General features: G+C 39.8%; 1 protein-coding gene across 2 annotated transcripts in view; it reads right to left on the reverse strand.

Annotated features, from left to right (window-relative positions):
• The window catches only part of ANK2 (ankyrin 2), a 381,291-nt gene that overhangs the window by 335,623 nt on the left and 24,148 nt on the right, over positions 1-21,520 (reverse strand). Inside the window, exon 1 of one of the 2 annotated variants that reach the window (XM_075037696.1) lies at positions 18,110-18,227. The exons of the other annotated variant lie outside the window; for it this stretch is intronic. The gene's annotated coding sequence lies outside the window, so the exon portion shown is untranslated. Of the gene's footprint in view, positions 1-18,109; positions 18,228-21,520 lie in introns of those variants that run through there. 2 annotated transcript variants of the gene reach the window in all.

A 21,520-nucleotide genomic window follows, 5' to 3' on the forward strand; every position in this document is an offset into this window, starting at 1 on the left:
ATAACTGTTCTTAAGTGACCAGCAGGATGCTCCTGTCAGCTGAGAGCACCATTGTCAGAATTTTGACAAAGTGAAACTCCATGTCCCTCTTTCAAATGTTACTAAGATGGAGAATGATACCTTTCTGTGCTCTATTGCTACCTCTATTTCCAAAATAATAAGCATCACCTGATATCGGGTCACATCCAGCAAGAAAGCTGCAAAAAATTAATCAGAACAGATGACAGTCCCCAGACTGCAGAGATGAACCTCCAATATATTCGTTTAGGACCCCAAATTCCTCAGAAGTCATAACAAAACACATTGTACTACTTCTAGCTAATGTCAGAGACCTCATGAAACACACCACTAAAAGAAAGGAAGTCTTCATCATTTTGCATAGCCACCAAGATAATATTTCGTACTCTTTGTATTCTTTTAGATGATAGAGTCATTCCATATTTAAGTTCAGAAGAGAAATAGTAAGCTCATACACACAAAAATCAAGTTGGGAGGCTTGTAGCACTTCAGACCCCCAATAGTGAATGAAAAAATACACAGCTCCAACCAAGGCAGTTTGCAGATTTACATGAACCCAAAACATTGTCATCATGAAGTCCTACCTTGTTAAGAGGATGCTGGCACAAGAAGGAGCCCCACAACTAGAATAACTTAGAAAGTCAAATTGTGGTTGTGACCTGCTACAAAATGGGATGGGGGAAGGACTAGAAACACAACTGATCTTAAAATTAGACCATGAGACACAAGAGGAAAAACAAGGGACCCAAATTAGAGAAAATCCTATGTGAAGATTCAGAGTTTTACATCCCCATCAGAGAGAAGAGGAAAGCAAAAGGGTTTAGTTACCAGGAGAGCGGACGCTGACAATGTTGCCTTGATGCATTGATACTCTCTTACATTATTTTAAAGTGACAGTTTAAATCTCCCCGAGGTTTAATTAAGTGGCTGCCAAAGGTCAGAGAAAGAGGCGCCTGGATTTTGTTTAGAGCGTGCTGGTATAGCTAGTTCTTTGGCACAACACAGTCCTGTTTTTGGCATTACTATATTGAAAGCTGCCTACAGTACATTAATGAATTGGAGTTCATCCCTGCATGAAGTGTTTCAACATTCACTCCAACTGTGCTAAAGGAATTTCCCATTTGCTTTTTTCCGCTAATTAGAGAGCCACTAGAACAAAGCACAGCCTTTTGAAAGGTGCAGCATGTCCCCAAGTTCTGCTAAATCAGGGAGAGGTATGGGATATTTTGATCCACTCCGAAGATAACCCTTACCTCCCAGAATCAGATTGTAAGCAGAACAGTATTTATTAACATTAGCTAAGATTTACTACCTTTTTTTTAACTTGAAAACCTACAGGCACCAATATCCATCTAGTCCTTCATCCAGGAGATACAACAGTTACAGGAGCTGACAAACGTACAGTTTGTGTTAGAGACCTAACTCACTTTTGTGGATACCTGCCGTGACTGGCATATAGTTCATACGGACACATCTTCAAGTACACTGAGGGAGAACACAATACCCGAAGCAACTCCTCCAAAGTGACTTGCAGAAAGCGTGCACTTAAAAGTCTGTTATAAAGCCTCAATATAGCCTTTTAAAGTGTTTGGAACCTCACTGCACCTGCAGATCATTTGGTTCCAGAACTCAGGCCCACCAAAATGATGCTCATTTTTATAATGCAACACGCTCAGCAACTTCTATATGTTTATTTTTTATTTCAAACTGGAAAATTTGTATTTTAGGAGAAATGTCAGAACCACTTCAGTAATGCCTTGCCATTTATTTTATCCTTAACAGCCAGAAAGCCACCTAAAATCTGATATTTTTTAAATTAACTTCAAAAACGTGGAAGTCAGATGTCTGCATTCTTGTGTGATGCCATAACCGCGGTATGCTTTATTTGCATCCAAGGAAAACACTTGCTGTGCTTCTGGTTGTACAGTGCCACATGCATCTCTGATTTCAGCTCCACAGCAGGCCAGTCAGAATATCAGTAGCACAGGCCTGAGGGTCTGATCCTCTTGCCACTAACATCCTCAGTGGAGTGTTTCCTGCTGTCTTTCATTGCCTGCTAAAGCAGGTGAAATCTTTCATCACTGCGAAGCATTCACTTGTCAATAGGGGCATCCCCTCCTGCATCACTGTTTCTGGTTGTACTGTTTTAATTAAGCAGTATTCTACAATAGTTAGTAGAGTACACAAACCACTTTCATTTATTTCATTTTAATATAATTTATTTCAATGCCTTCAGGTTGGAAAAAACATTTCCCATTTAATTGATATTTACGTTTGCAATAACAACTTTATGCTCAAAAATTACACACTATAAGAAAGATTTAAAAGTTTCTTTGTCGTTTTGAATTGATGTTCTATAAGTTAAAATGATATGCTTTATTTGAATACTAAGACAATTTATTATATCTGCATTTTAAAGTACAGAAAACTATTAACTGGTCAATAAAATCAGCCTGATCAACTTTTACATAACAAATACTAAATCACACCACTTTTAACTGGTATTAGTTTTCATGGCTTCGTTGGTTGAACTGGTATTTGAACAGTAGACTTCACTTCTGCTACAGTGTAAACCTATACTCACGTGTAAGCCTCTATTTCTTTCCCAACTTAATAAAAATTTATAAAGTTCTTAGATTATTAATCAACTTTTATGCTTCTGAAAGTGAGCTTTTTCTCTAGAAGAAAATAGCAGCCAGCCTAGCAGAGAGAAAAACTAAAGCTGAAAGCTGAGTTTCTTCCAGATATTTTATATCATCAATAAATTGGCATCAACACCAAAAAATGCAGTAGGGTCACCTCTAAACACCTTATAGGCCAACACATTGAGACATGGGATAGGAAAAGCAGTGAGAGCAGGAATAATATCAGGAAGGTAATAATTACTACAACCACATCTCTCCTTAGCATATAAGATGCATTTTATTTTCCTTCTGTCAGTAATTTAAACATTTGCAAGCAGGTCAGGTTGTGTAGACTTAACACCAGAATTTCAGAAGCCTCTTCAAAAGGGGAGCCAAAATCCCAGGGCTAGCCCCTGGGGAATCTCAGAGGAAAGTGATGTAAATGGAGACTGAAAGCAAAGATGGCAACCAAGGAGCAAAGGCGGCCAAATGAGAAAAACAGTATCGGGCCAAAAATGCCAAGAAAGGATAAAGCTGGCAATGTTTTCTTTCCCTCAAGAAATGAAAGCCAGGAGCAATTCCACCTAGAGTCAGCAGGTGCAGTAAGAAGGGACCCGCGTGCTTTCCTTGCAAGCCAGACATCCACATCTCCAAGCTCACTTGTGTCACCTGTTTTATTTTCCATTCCCCCCACCCCAAAATGCACCATTTACTTCACACTTCAAAAACCTTTTGAGTACCCATGTAGAACAAATCTTAATGAACGTCCTCTTAAGCCAACATTAACACCACAGACAAAAATATAACTGACAAAACAATTTCAGAAGATATTTAAAAAAATGAGAAGGGAGAATATTCCTCTAAAACTCATTCCCAATTTCCCCAATATTTATTCTTCAGTTCCCTTTATATATTTTTTTCAGCACCGTGAAAACAACTGGGACTTTAGAGTACAGCTGCTTTCCTTACTGTTTCAGAAATTAAACTTTTGATCTGTATTGGCACAGAAACCTGCCAAAATAGTCAAATTTCATCTTTATCCACTCAAAAGAAACACAAGAATGACTGCTGGTCTGTCTTCTCAGACACATCTTTCTTTAAATTCCTTAATTATTATTTTCTTATCCACCATATTAATTTTCATTTAAAAGAAACTTAATTTCTCTTTATTTAGTAACTCCCAATACCCAGGAAGGAAACAACAGCTTATAGTAGGAGTTTCATTCCAAATTCCTGAGCATTGCCCTTATTCTGATCCCAAAAAACCATGACTGATTCCAGCAAGCAATATGCAGCACTGCGTACTTCTGAAAAAAAAAAAATCTTACTGAACACATGCAAAGACCACATGTATTTCTATGTCCTTCTCAGGGACACAAGCTACCAAAAGATGAGAACTTCATTTCTGGAAGGCTCCAAGAGCCTATCAGGTTGCACCAGATATATACTATTGCCAAAATAACATCAAATTCCTTTTCCAGTATATAGGGGTTTTGCACCTTCCGTAGGCTTCCCTGCATATATATTCATATATCTCAGCTTGCCATGCAAACTTATGATGCAAAAAGATTATCTTTTCCCATTTGAAATAACAGTTATTTCTTATTGGAAGAAGGGAATAGTAGGCTACCACAAAGAAGTTATGTGCGGTCGACTTTGAAAAGGGTGCCTGTAGCTATTTAGAAAGAATACACACACCTACATCTCTCAAACATCTCTTTAGATAATCTCCTCATGATCAATAAAGGGAAGACCTCATCTCACACCTCAGTCAATGGCTTTACTTTTAGATTTAAAGTAACTTCCTTAAACAATGTTCTGTGTTCATTGAGAAACTTCCATTAAAATTGGTCAAGAATTTTTCCCCCAAAATAGTTGGAAAATTCATATTGGTTAAAACTAGCAGATCTTCATCTCATTCTTCAGTTTTGACAAACTAATATTCCTTCCTGATGGACTTGGGAATGGCTGCATGCACTCAAGACAGCTACAGAGAAAGAGGCAACTTGGTGGAGTGAACAGTTACTAAATTGTTTGTGCTAAAGATTAACTTGTACCTCTATTACGCTACTCTGGAATGTCTCCAGGGTCTCTTCCATATTGCTCTTCAACATTTGGTTGAAAGACACGTGGGTTTTAGGTCACACAAAAAAATAATTCCTTATCCAGATCTATCCCTCATAATCTCACCCTTCAACTCTTAGTAGATACAGGTACACATTTCTCCCTGTATCTCTTCCACCATTATTTAGAGGGGGTTACCCCTTTTATATAATCAGTGTAAAAGAGTAAACAAAGCTTGAAATTTATCAGGCACACGGTCCTTAAAAGTTTTGTTTTAATATTAGAAGTCTGAAACTGAACTTCAACAGTAAATTTTAACTGCAGAAGAGTTGTGTTCTACAATGATACCACAGGCAAAAAGTTTGTCATAGCAGCACCCAGGACAGAAGCTGTCTCTTTCTGTGTCAATATTTTCACCTCAAAGTCCTCACTGACGATGGGACAAGGGACAAAGCTCATGTGCTTTTAACTCTACCAGTTTGTCTAAGAAGAGATATGCCTCTCCCTATGTCCTCCTCCTCTTCTGTCTTTCAGCCTTTACAAGCCCAGCAGAAGTACTAGGCTGAGCAGGCATTCTAGTGTCTAATGCTACTCTCCTGAAGTCTCTTACTGTGGTACCTTTGTGCAGCTGAACATCACCAAGGACATGCAGGCACTTCTGCCCTGACAAGGAACCTTTCCAGGCCATGCAGGACCTTTCTACTTCAAAATATTTCTTAAAGATACTCAGTAGTCACTGCAGGCCCTGGAGCACTAGTATGATACAACGCAAAACATCAGTTAAAAAAACCAAACATCTCCACTCTGAATATTTCAAAGCATCACTCCATGCAGGTGGCACAGAACAGGACACAAAAGCCACGTGAATGGCTCATGCACAAACTGCATGGAAACACGCAAATTAAATTCAAACATGGTCAGAAGTCTTAGGCTGCCCAAGAGCAAATAAAAAAATTAAGATATTGCCTAAATATAAGCCAGCCCAGGTGGCTTGCAGTCCTATACTTGACAGTGGAAAGCTACAGATATTGGCAGAAAACCTGCCCCCAAGCTTTCCACTTACTCAGAAGGTTCCTTATTCCCCTCTTCCCATGAGTCCAAAGGCAAAAGGTTTTAGTCTTCCATGCTGCCAAGGCACATGTAGCCACTGGAACATAGGCTCTTAAATAAAAGCAGACTATTCTCTCTCCAACCCACCCACCAAAAGAGCCCTGACTGGAAAAGGATGACAAAGCTATTTTGCAGCAACTGTAAGACTTTCAAAATTTGCTTTTGGGTAGGGTCGTATCCCATCCTCCCTCCCTCCTCCAACAAAGGACAGAATTGCCGTGGCATCTCTGCATTCTGCCCAAATACAGGTCATAATTCAGAAGCAGAATCCTGATATTAGGAACATTGGTAAATACATGATATACCTCAGTCATGGACTCACAAGGAGTTTCCATTCTCTCCAAGGAGACAAGAAGCTCTGCGTCTTCCACATCTTAAACTACTGTCCTAATTCCAGGTTACAGAAATTGAGGTGTTAATAAGAAGTCACCATGTTTTCCTGCATTTTTCTCCAAACTAAATCAAAAATCTGATCCAAATTTCAGAGATATTAGTACAAGTCTTCTATTAACTGTAATAGTTCAGTCCTTATAACATTTTAATTATTTTTTACTCTTTAAAATGCATGCAAACGTCACATCACCTTTAAATGTTCATGACATTTTTAGACAAATATTTCATGCTGATTTTAAGGAATACAGTACTTCTTCATAACACTTCTGTTAATTACAAAATGGCAATTCTATGCTCTCAGGTAAACTCTCAGTACAATGAAAAGGAATTTTTTTATCTTGTACAAAGCAGACGTTGACTACTGCAGAGAAACAATACTTTAAGGATGAGTTTTTTCAAAGCTACTTAAATGATTATGGAGGCCACACAGCTCCCATTTAAATTAACAGAAACTGCATGTCTGAATCTCTTAAGCAATTTTGGATACTTCATTATTCGATGAAATATTTTCCCAGTTTAGGAGTAGTAAGTTTAGAGTAATAAATTGATAACATTATCTCTGATGTACAATGGAAAGACTTCTCAAAGCAGAAGTGAGCATTTTTCTTTTAAGATGCTACAATTGTCCTGTGTTCTCTACCCACAGAAAAAAAACCTCTCCATATAACATGCTTACTTTTGCAACAAAGCTCTATAAAGATATGAGCACAATAAAATTTAAAAACAACTGTCTCATTTCTGCACAAGCTGTAACACTTAAGTGCTTGTTTTCCCTTTCTACCTACCATCTTTCATCTGCAAAACAGAAGAAGTCCAACCTAGATAAAGCAAATGAAAGGCAAATTTCTCAACTGCATGTTTGGTCTAATCAGTTCAGATAGACATATCTTTTTCAGACATCTTCCCCTGCCCCCTCTTAAAAAAAAAAAAGTTTTTTTAAAGCTGCTAGAGATACAACAGAGTAATAGCAATGCTATCATTCAGACCAATTTAAGGTAAGGCAGGTGCAAGTTCCTTCCATGATGTTCAAACAAATGGTGCAGCCAGTGTTGTTTATTTACATACCAACAGCCCCGTATGGTGAAAAAATCCACCTGTCCAAATATTTAGTTTAAAACAATGTTTCATATTGCCATAGATGGTTCTAAATATTTATATTTTTTAGCAGACAGGTATATGGAGAGCCAAAAAGATAACAGACACTTTAAAAAAAAAAGTTAAATAAAAAAAATTATTAGAAGTCCAACACATCTTTAGTTGAAAAGAATTCTTTGGTCTACATTTCTGAAACAGCAAGATTATCATTTAACTAGTGATTACTTTCCCATGAAAAGAATTGAAGTTATTTTATTTCACAAGGCCTAAATTTATGACATGTTAATGTAATTGTCACTGCACAGTACTTAAAACCATGTTTGATGACTTTGCATGCTATACATCCTAACAGACAACTAGAAGGCCTAAAAAAGCCTCGAAAAGCCAGTTAAAGTTACAATAGCAACATAGCACATCTAGCAACTAAACCATTAATGTTCAAGACACCTTAGAAATCTTGCCCCTTTTCACAAAACTGTGAGTGTACTAACATTATCATTCTTGTGCAAACAGGACAGGCTCACTAGGATGTCCTCCTTATATTCAATTTAAGTTCCATTCTTGATATTTAAACTGTCTATGAGTCACGGTTTAAAGTAGAACACATCAACCTAGCTTAAAACCAGTAAACTGCAACAGAGATTGTAGAATTGAGCAGTCTGATGAAGTAAACGTGACCATCTTAACTGGCTTGGAAATTGTAATATCAAACCATCTTCACCTCATTTAGGGATTTCTCTAGGAACACCGTGTTGATCACTGGCAAAAGCTCTTCATCAAGTTTTAGCAATTCCAGACTTCAGTGGTTCCTATGCTAATTCTCACTGAAGCAAGGAAATACGTAAACAGTAGCTAAAATATTTTAGCTAAATGCAGAATACAGATAGCTTGCATTTTCTTTGCTCTCAAGAAAGGCTAAAGATTCTCCTATATTTAAGGATATTCTGATATTGTATAGTCATAAACCATAAAATGGTTCAAAAAGGAAATCACAAGTACCCAAGTACAGCAGGGGGGAAAATAAGCATAGAAAACAATGGATTTTTTCAGAAAATGCACAAAAGAGTTTGAATATGCTGTGCTACAGTGGTTATTACCAACATACCTGTTAGAATTAAATTCACACAGATGTGAAATACCAGGATATAGATAAACAATAGACTATGCTGTCAAATCCTAAGAAATTACTGCTATTTGGCAGTAACTCAGTCAGCAACAGCAAATTCTGTTTATCACACATAACGTCCAATACCACATTGCAGTGTTTTGCTTTTTGGTTTTTTAACTAATATCAACTCAAGTAGAAGCAAAAAAAATTTTTTTACAATTGCACACTTTCCTTGTACTTGGTACCACTCGTGTTAGACATTAATTACGTGCAGTGATCAAATCCAGATAGCAATGTAATCTAAATACTAGATTCAGTTTTTACAGAAGTAATTTTAATTTTCAGCAGAAACATTTAAAAATTCTCTTCAAGTAGGTCTTTGCTCTTGGCCCCAAAGACCAGAATTGTAGTATTTTCCAAGTTCTTTGAGGTTTCATTTTAGCATTCTCTGCCAAAGTGACCACAATCTTATGATCAAAAACACATCTTGAATAGTTATGCCCCAAATAGTTTGCAGCATATCTATTAACTTACACTGCAGAGGTCAGTTATTTCACAATAACTTAAAATTCTGCATATCCTACTCACACATCAAAGACTATTTAATGAAATAGTCTTTCATACATTTAAATGTACTGTCCCCCTTCTAGTCATAAAACAGCTGAGACTAGCTTCACTTCACTGCATTTAGAAACCATCCTAAGATCCACATCAAATGCTCACTCAGAGCAGGCAGGCGGCAATAGGAAAAATGAAGATAAGCTGAGGTGACAAATAAAAGATAGTGCATCAATTCATACATATCACTCACACCATAAGGACATTTCGGAAGATGGACTGATACCATTATATCATTCCATATTATGTTTATCTTCTCTTTCCGTTTTCTCAAAATGGAAAGTTGCCACAATAAAATTATTTTTTAATATAAGTGAATTTTGGATAAATATTGAGTAACTTTGTGCACAATACAAATTAATAGTTGGATACAGCTCACAGATTGTACACTGTACATACAATACTGCAGTGATTTCCAAGAAGCAGGTCATATGAAAGTAATAGACATGAACATTCTTGTTTGTACAAAAGAAAGGTGATTCCAGATCCATTTGATAAGATTCCCTTTATGTCAACAAAGAGCATGAACTATGTACATAAAGTCTGTTAGCAGACTTTACGAACAGGAGATAAGGAAAGAAGGGCAAGAAGAGAATAAAGCACTACCTTCGCATCTTGCCGTTCCATATATATATACACACACAAAATGTTGTTATATATCAATATGCATGTATATACACACACACAAATGTATTTCTTCTTGAGAAATAAGTGGAGACAGTGTAGTTGAACTCCTTAAGGGGCAACAGCAAACACACTCTGAAGCACTCGCCTTCGCCATCAAGGTTAGGTTAGTGTCGAGTTATCAGCAAGAAGTAAAAACAAGATAATATAAATGCAAGTTTTGAAACCTCAAAAGTTACTACAGAACAGCTTTGTCACCCATTCGCTCTCTCTGCTTACTACCCTACAAGTAGGGAAAGAATGCAAGTCACTTATAATCTAGCCAGTTTACAAGCGTATAATTCTTGAAGTTTTAACATGTTTCTATGTCATTGTTTTTCACAGGATTTTATAATCAAATTGTCCAAATGTATTTTTCCCCCCACTCCTGCTGTGAAAAAGCCCTTTAAAAACAAAATGAAACCCCAGCTTTAGCCAACTACCAAAATAGTGGAACTACCTAAATGCTGCCAGAGGCTATTGACTACATGATTTAAAAACAACAACAACAAAGTCTGCAATGGATACATGTCATGTAGCCTGTAAAACTTGCAGTCATTCTTCCTTTTGCTTAGGCTGCAGCAATTAAGACTTAAGCTATAGGACACTGAGACAAAATGTTCTCAGCCACAGGACAAGTATGACAAGCAGAGGACTGACCAGATACTAAAACCCTTTAGACAGCAACTACGCACAGACATAATCAAATTTTGCTTCCATAAAATAAATGGAGGTCAAGAGAATCATGGCCGAGAGATTCTCCCTGTCTTTCATCAAGACCATAGCATCCTGGACTTCAGAAACTTCCTTTTGAGTCCAGACAGCTAGTAAAAATAGCAGATTTTCAAGAAAATACATTTAGTCTAAAGCATTCTGACCACCATTAGAGGAGACAGTTGCTGCAGTCACTAATCTAATGTGCTGGAAGCTTTGCACCCATTTCATACTCCTTCCTCTTCCTTCAGACAGAAAGGCCTCAAGCATACATCATCTCTTCACTGTTTTATCCTCTTTTTTATAGCTAATAGCTTGTGTTAGTTGGCAATGCAACACATTTTACTCAAGATTGCCAAAAATTGGTTTCAGTAACATGACCACAGTCATTCGATCTATAGTCATTCAAGCATCGCTCAGATACAGGTTAAAAATTTGTAGAAATTAAGCAAGTATAAGATCCACCTACCACTCTGTAAATTCATACAGATCAAGTGGCGAAAAGAGCCAACATATCAAATGTTTTGATGTTCTTTACCCCTTTGATTAGGGGAAAAACCCAAAAGGAATCAGAAGATAAAACCCTTGGACAACGCCAAGATCTTTTCAGAGAACCACCACCAAAGATTACACACAACTCATAAAAATTGGCAATTAACAAGAGCGCATAACAGAACAATTGTCTAAAAAGCAGCAAAACAAGCCAGAGGTGGTAAAGAATCAGACGTGGAAGTACTTAAGAATCAGATCCTTAAAAGCTAAAATCCAGCTCAAATAAGTGAGCGTGTGTGCACTTCCCTGCACCAGGTCTAAATGAATCTAGCACTTTACCTGGGCCCCAGTAAAGGTCACACACTTCAGGCACTAAAAACCAGAAAAAAACCACCCCACAAACAGTAGATTAAGTTTGTGAAGTTCAATATATACAAAATCTTTTTTATTTGCTATTCAATGACCATTCTCTCAGAACCGCAAAATGAGGCAAGGGACAGGAGGAAGATCTTTAAAGTCATCCCTGCACTGCACACGCTTCACTGCTGGACACCCCTCAGCCCCCAGTACCCAAAGCATACTCAGCGCCTTGTGCTGGACTGCAAGCAGAGAGGCTTGGGGGTAATTTGAGAGGATCACTCATTATACTCCCTCAAGGTACAGAGCTGTATAGAAATCAGAGTAGAAACACAGGATATTTTCTATCCCTTAGGACAAACAGAGACATCTCCTGCAGTGGCATATGCTATGCCATAGGAATTCCTGTAGCCGCAGCTCTAGATTATTAGCAAGTCATTTCAAAGACTAGAAATAGAAACCTTTTTCTTTTAAGTGCTTGTACACCATTACCCGATATTATTATGGAACACTAACAGCTGAACACTGCTTCACCTCCCAGAAAAAAAAAAAACCACTTTTTCAAAATTAAACCAATAATTTGTTCTATAGTACATGATAATTTTGTTTAAGCAGTGTATGCACTCCACCTATTGCCTTTCAATCAATCATTCAAAATCCATTTTACAGGAAAAAAAAAAGACAGAGCTGAAACACTTTATCTTCTTAAACCACATATAGCAAAGAACCTAATGTGTCAACCGTAGGAAGCTGACAAGCATGTGAACGCCTGGGAGCGGTGAGCACTCAGGCCAACAAAAGAGCAAGAGGCAAGCCAGTGAAGATGACTTATCCAAACAGAACTCACCAATGCAAGAAGCACTTTGATTAATGGATTTAATTGTATTTATAAAGGTGTCTGCTGTCTCTCTGAATCAAAGCAGCATGTCTATAAAAGCTGAGGAGTATCCTGGAAGGCGTCCTAACTGACATCTTCCTTTCCAGGCATGCAACCTACACCCGTCCCCGCAGCACAGTCTTCAGCTGTTTCATTCAGCACACTTCACTCCCACAGGCGACAGCAAGGAAACATGCAGAACAGCCAGCAGCAGCTGTGCTTCACACAGCAAGGAGAATTTCAACACAGGTAACAGCAGCTGGCTGCAGAGCACTGAGCTCCGCACTGTAGGACTGGTTGTACCTTTTTGTCTTTATGATTATCAGATCAGAACCACAAAGCAAATGTGGTATGAAATGAGCCCAACTGTTCTGCAGGTCAGAGCACAGACGTGTAAATAAGAGCTCTCTCTAACGGCAAGCAATGAAGATTTTAATTCATTGTCACTATTTAAAAAGACCGAGAAATGAAAAGAGCCCATAATACCATGTTTATGTCAGCTCAGATCTTAACATTGATTTCTGTACTTACAAACCAGCTCTTGAATTGGTTCACCCTTTTAAAAATTGATAAATACTTATTTCTAGTAGTCATCAACTTTCTGTTCAAGAAATAAACAGAAAATAGGAGCTCTTATAAATAGGTGCTTCCTGTTTACTATCAAAACCATCCTGAAAACTACGCTTTCTGTTTCAGGCACAATATGCAAAATTCCTTTGCAGCCAATTTCATAGTTTCCCTCTAGGTAGATTATAATTGTAAGCCATAACATTTTAAGTAATCTGCACATGTTAAAACCTCACCACTGCCATACACCTTTTCCCAGAAAAAAACAAGAAGAAACAGCATTAGGCTCTCTCTCCAGAACTTCAAATAGCAGAAGGGAAAATGCCCAGTGGAGATGCTTCTTATGCAAGTAAAAAAATAGTGTCATCAATGAAGCTCAAGAACTTGAATAGGACTATAGGACTACTACAACCTCAAACCTGTGCTGAGCCACAAAACAAAAATCACAACAGAGCTCAACTATTTTTAACAGCGTGTGTTGAACCAGCGTACCATAGGTCAAATTAAAACTAAGGGATCATCATCTTATGCTTCTCCTAACACATGAGAAATGGCTTTAGATTCAAAACAGTCATCTTGATAACCAAGGATTTCAAGATTTCTGAATTTTGTAGAAAACGTTCAAAATTAACTGCCTTGTTTTTAATGAGTTACATTGCTTGTTTTAAAAAGTTCTCTCTCCCTTACCTTCCAAAATGAATTTTCAAAGTGAGCTAAGAGACGGTGAGTCAAATTTTCTATTTTACATATATGTACATGCAGGTGTACATATTTTAAATATATACATAAAAACAAATTTTTTAAAATCATTTTCTTCTTCTCTCCAAGCCACACTGCAAAGTTGGGAAAAGGTATAAAATGAAAGCTTTTGTCACGAAAAAAGGGAACGGGAGAAGATTAAGACATTCCAAAATAATGTTGAAATGAAGTTTCAGAAACAACATGAAAAGCATTTTCAGGCCACTAGTTTAATAAGAAAAGACTTTTGCAACCTAAACCAAAACAAATGATATAAACGTCTCTGAAATTTAACCTATGGACCCAGACAAAGGTCAATGAAATAGCACAGGAAAGCAGTCAAGTGACAAGTCTCAGTTTCTGGTTTCACTGCAAAGGTTGAAGATGGGATGGAGAAGAGATCTTGGGGGGGGGGGGAAGGCAAAAGATTGTCTCTGGAAGAGGAACAGGTGTTCGGCTGAAAAGCTAAAATGGCATAGCTAGCCAAGTAAAAACATTGAGCTCCAAATATACCAATTACTGACATACTTTCAAACAGAACCTATCAAAAAATAAACTCATTCCAGATGATAATGTTAGCTGACTTGGCTGAAAGGAGACACAGTTTACACCTGTCCGGAGGGGAAAACACCACAGAGCCAGCACCGCCGAGGGAGGCTGGGAGGGCTCAGTGCCCTGCGCGCTGCTGCGCTCCCTGGGCTACAACTGTACTTCAAGAGCATGAGAATCCGGCAGACAGACAGTACCACGTCCATCCCACCTCCTGCTCAAAATGCCCAGCACACGTTAACACTCAAGTGTGAGGTTTCCCTCTGCAGCAGCCACACAGCCAACATTGCTGAGCTTTGTGACAAAAGTGGGAATACATGCTGAAAGGCAATGGATTAAAAAGGCAACAGAATCACATTTGCATGGCTGGTATATATTTTGCATGATCATAAAACTCTAACACCATTTATATAATAAGTTGTTAGATATAAGATATTTTTTTCCATTATTATCTTAAACAGTCTATGACTAATTGCTGTGCATCATGACCCATTTAGAAGGCCTAACTTATAATTAAAGTTTCTGCACAGATTTTGAGAACTTTCTGTTCTGTGTAATTAACCAGCCTTGATAAAGTTGTTCTGTGGAAACAATTATTTTGCTCCCAAGCAGACACATGTCCCACAGATCTACACTATCTTGTCAGTTTATTCTCCTAAGGAAGGGCTGAGGTTATGAAGATATACAAAGTTACATTTTAATTTGAATATCAGAGTTTCTGTTGTTCAAGATAAGCAAACTCTTTCCACTTGGTTGAGCACCCTCAATGAATGCAACCGAACTGCTTTCAGGAGTTAAGTCTTCCAAAACCTAAATGCCTAAAGAATTTTAGTTTATAATAGCAGCAGTCACATAAAGAGAAGTTTGCATGCAATTTATCCCCGATGCATAGGAATTACATATGTAAGTCCTTGTCAGAGTCTGCATTATCTTGTCATAGTTCAGACACAACAAAACGCAATGTCACATTTAACAACTGCAATGGTCTCTGAATACTAGTTCATAATTGACAGTGAACAAAGGCCCAAATCAATATTCACGATCTACTGCCAAAATTAAGACTTAGCCCCCTTAGCTGTGCATCCTTACATGTAAGTATACTATAGTATAAACCACATTTGTGGGATAGGTTTACAAAGCACATATTAGCTAGTTATGTGTGGGGCACACGCTCTTCAAATGTTTCGTTTGATATTGTATTTATGTGGTCCCCTCATAAATGGTTGTAACACATTAACCTTCACAACGCCCTGTAAAAAAGAAGAATCATCAACACTATTTTACTGAAACATTTAATGACTTGCCCGAGGTCACACAGAAAATCTGCGGTGATGCAGAGAATGGCTCCTGGGATCTCAGAAATCCCATCTCAATATTCTGACAACACTGCCATCCATCCTCAGTCATACTTAATATGACTAAATTACTGATGGCAACAAATAGCAGAATCTGACTTTCAGATGAGCTGATTTGTACAATGAGTCAATCCATAACTTTTGTCTCCTTCAGACACTTAGATAGACGGGCTGTATGCCCAGCATGTTATAATAACCCTGAAAAGCTTCTGGCTCAGGCTGCAAACACATTAGCATTAACTTAAATCTGCTGCTTTGTTTACTATACAAGATATCTGCTTCTGCTCTATGCCTAAGTGATACCAATTAAAGAGACCCAAATACAGAGCTTACAGAACAGTTTACGACACGAGACTAAAGCTACCCATTAATACAAAATTTAGTGAACTTTAGCTGGTATTTATTCCTCCAAAGCATAATGGTCTGACAGTCACCTTTTTCTTTTCCAGACATGGACTTGTCACGATTTACATTCCAAACCTTCACAAAAAAGTGGTTCCAAAAGCATTAGAAACTGGGTGCACTCCTGCTGCTTCTGAAATGGATTAATGTGACGCCAGTCTTGCATCCATGTAACTACAGATTACAGCGAAGCCACCCTTGATATAAGCTACTGGAGAGCAAGACAGGAAAAGCACCAAAAATTCTGCTCTTTCAGCTGTTTAAACCCATTAGAGAGTCCAACATGGTCATAGAGGTACCAGAGTAAATCACTCTGTGGGAGAGGACATCATTCAGTAACAAGAAGCTTTTTCTTATTTCTTTAGAGTTACAAATGTAGCAGGCCTAGGACGGGTCTAATTACACTCCGAATACCCAAGCAACATTGGAAGTGGAAATTTATTGACCATTTCAGTGTAGCTTAATGCACAGACTGAAAAGACAATTCAAGGATGGCATTCAGACCCCTGAATTACCCACAGCTTGCTAGGGTAAGCAGATAGCTGCAAGCCAGTGAAGTAATCTGACAAAACCATAAGCAAGATTTATGATAAAACCATACTTTGCTTGTACTGGTTTTTAGTGAAATAAGAGAAAGGTAAGATTTATTTACCTTTTTATTTTTAAATGCTTAGAAACAAGTTCAAGAATCATTACCAAGACACCCTGCTGGAATCCAGAATCCCTAATTACCCAGATGGGCAGCTAGGGAGCCGATCCAAAAATCTATCCAGGTCAGTGGAATGCTTTTTATCAACCATAGCGGTCCTCAGATCAAGCCCTAGAATACCAGTGCTGACCTGACTAGTACCGGTTTATTCTTTAAACTCAGGTGATAATTACCATCAAGTGCCAACCCTTGCATGGCTCTGCCCTTTTGAAAGCACACAGATGTGGAAATAAGAACAATATACAATGCAAAAATGAAGTAGCATAGAACATAAAATGGCAAAAGAGCTTATTAAAATGTGTTTTCTTGCTTTCCTATACTTAACCAACTCTTCAGCCTTGTGCTACCAAAAAAAGCGGAGGTTTCTGAGCAAGAAGCGCAACGTAGACTCGAGAACGCATTTTCCAGCAGCTACGACATGCTACTTTGCTTCCAGTAACACCTCCGCAAAGATCAAGCCCATTTTGCAGAAAAATGAGGCAAGCAAACAGCAGCAGGAGTATTTCACAGACACAACCCCATATAAAGTCACTCATGGCGGTTTATGCATGTTCTTAGAATGTGTTTTCCCTCTTCAACACTCTACGACAGAAAAACAAGAGTAAAATAACCGAGACGAAATTAGGAAAGATGAATTTACATCACTGGTAATTCCTTTCTTCCCCGCCCCCTACAAAAAGATAGGAAACTAGAAGCAAAAGCAAAGGTTAAAACAATCTGTATTGGGAACAGCTGACACGCCCAAGGGCCTTATTCAGTGCTCCATCCTGAGCTTCTGCACAGTCAGAATCCGTACGCTGCTGCCAATGAAGCCCTAAGCCTGTAAATCTTTCAGTTAAGCACCTCACATGAACAGCCTCTACATTCAGTCGTTTAATATCAGAAATGCTAACTAGTGTTGCTTGATCATATTATGAGGGAAATTAAATACGAAGCAAGGTACTTAACATGCTTGTCTACTATTCAGGCTCCTCGAGGAGAAAGAAAGGAAAGGAAGAAAACCTCAGGAACTGAGGACATTTTGCTTCCCCCGAGCCCTTGTTCATTTAAAAGGAAGAATCAAAAATCCTGACAATCTCCTCTAGCAACCGCCTCCCACCACACTAAGGGTAAAATTCTTTTGGACAACTCTTTACAATGGATACAGGAATTATTGACAAATCTCACTCTGCATCTTCCCAATCAGCACAATGATCATTCCCACCCAAGGACTGCAGAAATGCAGAGTTTGGCACAGCTGAAGCAAGCCCCCCTTCCATGCAGTTCTTCCAGAGATGCTGCAAGAGCACCTGCATCTACCATCCTTAGACTGCTCCAGGATGTCAGAGAAAAACCTCTCTGCATCTAGCGGTTCAAACGGGGGCTTACTATCCGATGCCCCCGTCTGCCTGATGTATTACTTTGCCAGAAGGCAGACTTCCTGTTTCTGCTGAAAGAAAAAGAGTTCCGATTATCACTCCCTGCTATTTATTTTAATGGTGTCTTACACAGTACAAGTTCTGGGGTTGCCATCAAAAACTACCAATGGGAGGAAAAAAAACACCAAACCACCAACCATAAAAATCACCCTGAAAACCCCACACCACCCAAGCCGCTGCCAAAAAACACAATACCCTTACAACTGCTCTAGACGGAAAGCGACCCCGGCTAACTTACGCGCTGGTGTATTTCCTTTCTCAGCGCCGCATTCTGGAAAGCCTCCCTTCCCAAAACCGGTGATCCCAGGCTGGCTGCCGCAAGCCGCGGCCGCAGGCAGTCCTCCTCCCGCTGCTCCTCGCAAGTGACAGCGCCGAGCAGGGAAGCCCTCCCTCTTCCCCTCCTTCCCTCCCCTTCCCTCCCACCCGCTCCGGGCATGTCAAAGCCACCTCACGCCAAATCCGAAACGCCGGCACGTCGGACGGCGCGGAGCCCGCTCCTGCCCCCGGCCGGTGGGGACAGCCGGGCCCCGCCAGCCCCGGCCCCGCGACGCGGCCACTCGCTGCGACCCGGCGGCGGCCGGGGGCAACCGGGCTCCTGCGGGGCGGAGGCCCCGCTCCCGTCCCTCCGTGACCGCTCCCCACCCGCGCTCTGACACCAGCGGAGGCGGCCCGCCGCTTTAAACCGTGCCCTCAGCGGGGCGCTGGGGCAGAGCTGCTGCCCCGGGGCGAGGCGAATACGCGTGGGGCTCGGGGGCTTCTCGAGGCGCCGGTGCGGCCCCCGGTCCCGGCTGGCAGGGGCACCGGGACCCTGACCCCTTTGCCGAGCGCGGCTGGTGGACTGCTAGCTCCTACCGGGGGACGAGAGGGAAACCATACCGATGCAGAAAAAACAGTATCCAACAGACTGTAAACGCCACAGACAGATAGGGCTGCTTTTTATTCCCCCACTCACCCCTCTTCCCCCTCCGTCAGCCGGGTAGGGGGTACGACCTGGGCTTCAGAAAACATCAGTCGAGAGAGGGGCTGGCAAGTTACGAAAATGCTAGCAACCGTAGCAGCGGCAGAGCTGGGGGAGGGCAGGAAGAAGAGGGAAACTGAGGAAAACAGCTGCTTCCAAACTTTTGCTGAGCTAGCTAGGAGGCCAGCTGACAAACAGTGGTAGCTTTGTTTAAAGGCATCTCAGTTTGCTTCACTGCTCCATTATAATACACCTCCATGACTACAGCGCTGCTAAACTAATCGTGCTTAAGGTGCAAAGCTAAAGTAATAAAGTAAGTCTAAGCCAGTACTTAAAAGTAGCACCCGAAGGCAAAACCCTAGGAAAGGGAAGGCTGGGAGAACTAGGGACAGAAGGAAAGGCACATCATGGGATAGGGCTGGCAGAAAGCAAACAGCATGTCACCACCAGCAGTGAAACTCAAGACAACAGAGACCCTGCTTCAACAGCTCCACATCACATTTCTGCCCATGGTAATTCAAATGGTCTGAAGAGCAGTCTTCAGCTGCACTGACTGTGAAAAGCACAGAACACAGGTAAGACCATACAGGGGGCTCATCTGGATTCTGTAAAGGGAACTATCACAAAATTAAAAGGGAGCTTAATCTTATAAAGTATCAAAAAGGTCACTCAATACAAATGTCTCGTTAAAGTGCATTTTTATTTTTTCCCCTCCATGCCTTGTTGCCTATTACTGCGGGTTTTTCCCCCCCCAATGAACTTTAAGAGCTTTAAGGAACTAGTTTAATACAGGAAAGCAGAAGTTAATTTGACCACAAAGATTTAGGTCAACTTCAGTTCAAGACCTAACCAGGTCTCATTTAAGTAAATGGCTGGTCTTCCTACCAGTTTAACAGAGGGCCACATTCTCATAACCACACATAGAGTAACCAAGAGGATTTTTCAAGTAAATTTGCTACTCTACCCGATCCTTCATATTACAAGCAGAGATGCAAGTCTCCTTTTTGAGCACAAAATAAATTGGCAGAACATTGCACTGCAGACAAGAACAGAGCAGGTCACTGAGGTAACAGTCACTGTGAAACAGACGAAAATATTCTAGGTCAGCAACAGTAAGATTTATTTTCTAAAGGGGTTTCAGAAAATACCATCATTCATATTGTGGTTCAAACATGACAGGCAACACCTCATTCTTCCTCTAATATATCATCACATCAGCATAGAATGGACAAAGTTTGCTGCTCTTAAATTTTTAGGGCTTCCTCAGTACAATAATAAGATCTAACAGTGAGGGGTACTAGGTGTTTTCCCTAGCTGTGCGGTTTTCTAAGAAAAAAGTTCTATATTAAGAGTACAAAAATCTTGTAGTGTAAGTACATGGATCTTGAAGACTGAACTGTTTCAGCCACGTAAGGTTTGATAATTTTATTAAGAAAATAATAACCCACACATCAAGAAGTAACAGAAGACAGGCTTTGACGTGCTATTAAAATCAGCAGATTGGAGCAAGGGTTAAAGAGAACAGGAAGTATGAAGAAATGCAAAAATAGAAACTATTCTGTGATGCTATATACATTAGCTCTGGTCAGTGCTATCTGGAACTGATTCTGAGAAAGCTTTAACAGTTCTCAATGATCCTCCCATTAAAACTGTAAATGAGATTAAGATAGTTATACTAGAATATTTAACAGACCTCTTTCTGTACTTCCCCCCCTCTAAATTAATTGTGTTATGCTTCCACACCACTGACATAAAATTACTATAGTGACCTACAGCTTCATTCTGAGACCAAAGGAAGCAGCAGTATTCTCAGTGCAGCCTGATGAGGCAGGGTATTTTGAATCCTGCAGCACAAAACATGCACCAAGTACAATACGAAGGAAGCCAGGAATAAAGCAAGCTAGGAAATTGCTGCATTGAAATATGTGGCATGAAACATTCATTTGTTTCTCCCTATTCCTCCTTCTCTCATTTTCCAGATACATCTAAGTTGCTCCATTCATAGCAAATGAAATCAATAATGCTTTTATCTCCAAGCTCATAAAGAGTTCAGCACAATGCTGCACCCCTTTCAAATCTAACCCTTTCTGGAATTAAACAGGAACAAATCCCAAGTATAAAAGAAATGCTGGAGCAAGCCCAGCATAGCCATATAGGTTTGGTTTGGGGTTTTTGTGGGGGTTTTTTGTTTGCTTTGTCTTTTAAGAGGTAAATACATACACAAGGGCTCTGAAAAGGACAGGGAAATCAACAATGTTTCAATGCCTCTTAGTGGATTGCATTGGGTGTCAAAGAGCCCAAGTAGGAGAGTCCTCTCTCTTGGGCAGGGGAGCAAACCATCTCACCAATTAAAGCTGTTCTTCCACACTTCATTTTCTGACACTTGAGCAGTCCAGTCTCCCTCAGTCACAGTTGCCTTGCCATGGGCAGAACAGAACATGCCATTGGGCTCAAGCCAGAGGCCGTGCTTTTGAGGATGATGATTTGTGACTCAGCTCAGTAACAAATGAAAACCAACCCACCCACCCAACAGGTTTCTATCCAAAGATGCATTTCAAGGAGGACACTGATACCCAGCAAACTTTAGAAAGTCTTTTCCACCATGGAGTTAAAGTCTTTCTAGATTACAACATAGCTTAGAAAAAGTAGTGGCCAAAACAACCTGTCAGCAGCCAGCAGAACGAGCAGTTT

Source organism: Buteo buteo, chromosome 1, assembly GCF_964188355.1.
Source record: "Buteo buteo chromosome 1, bButBut1.hap1.1, whole genome shotgun sequence".
NCBI lineage: Eukaryota > Metazoa > Chordata > Aves > Accipitriformes > Accipitridae > Buteo > Buteo buteo.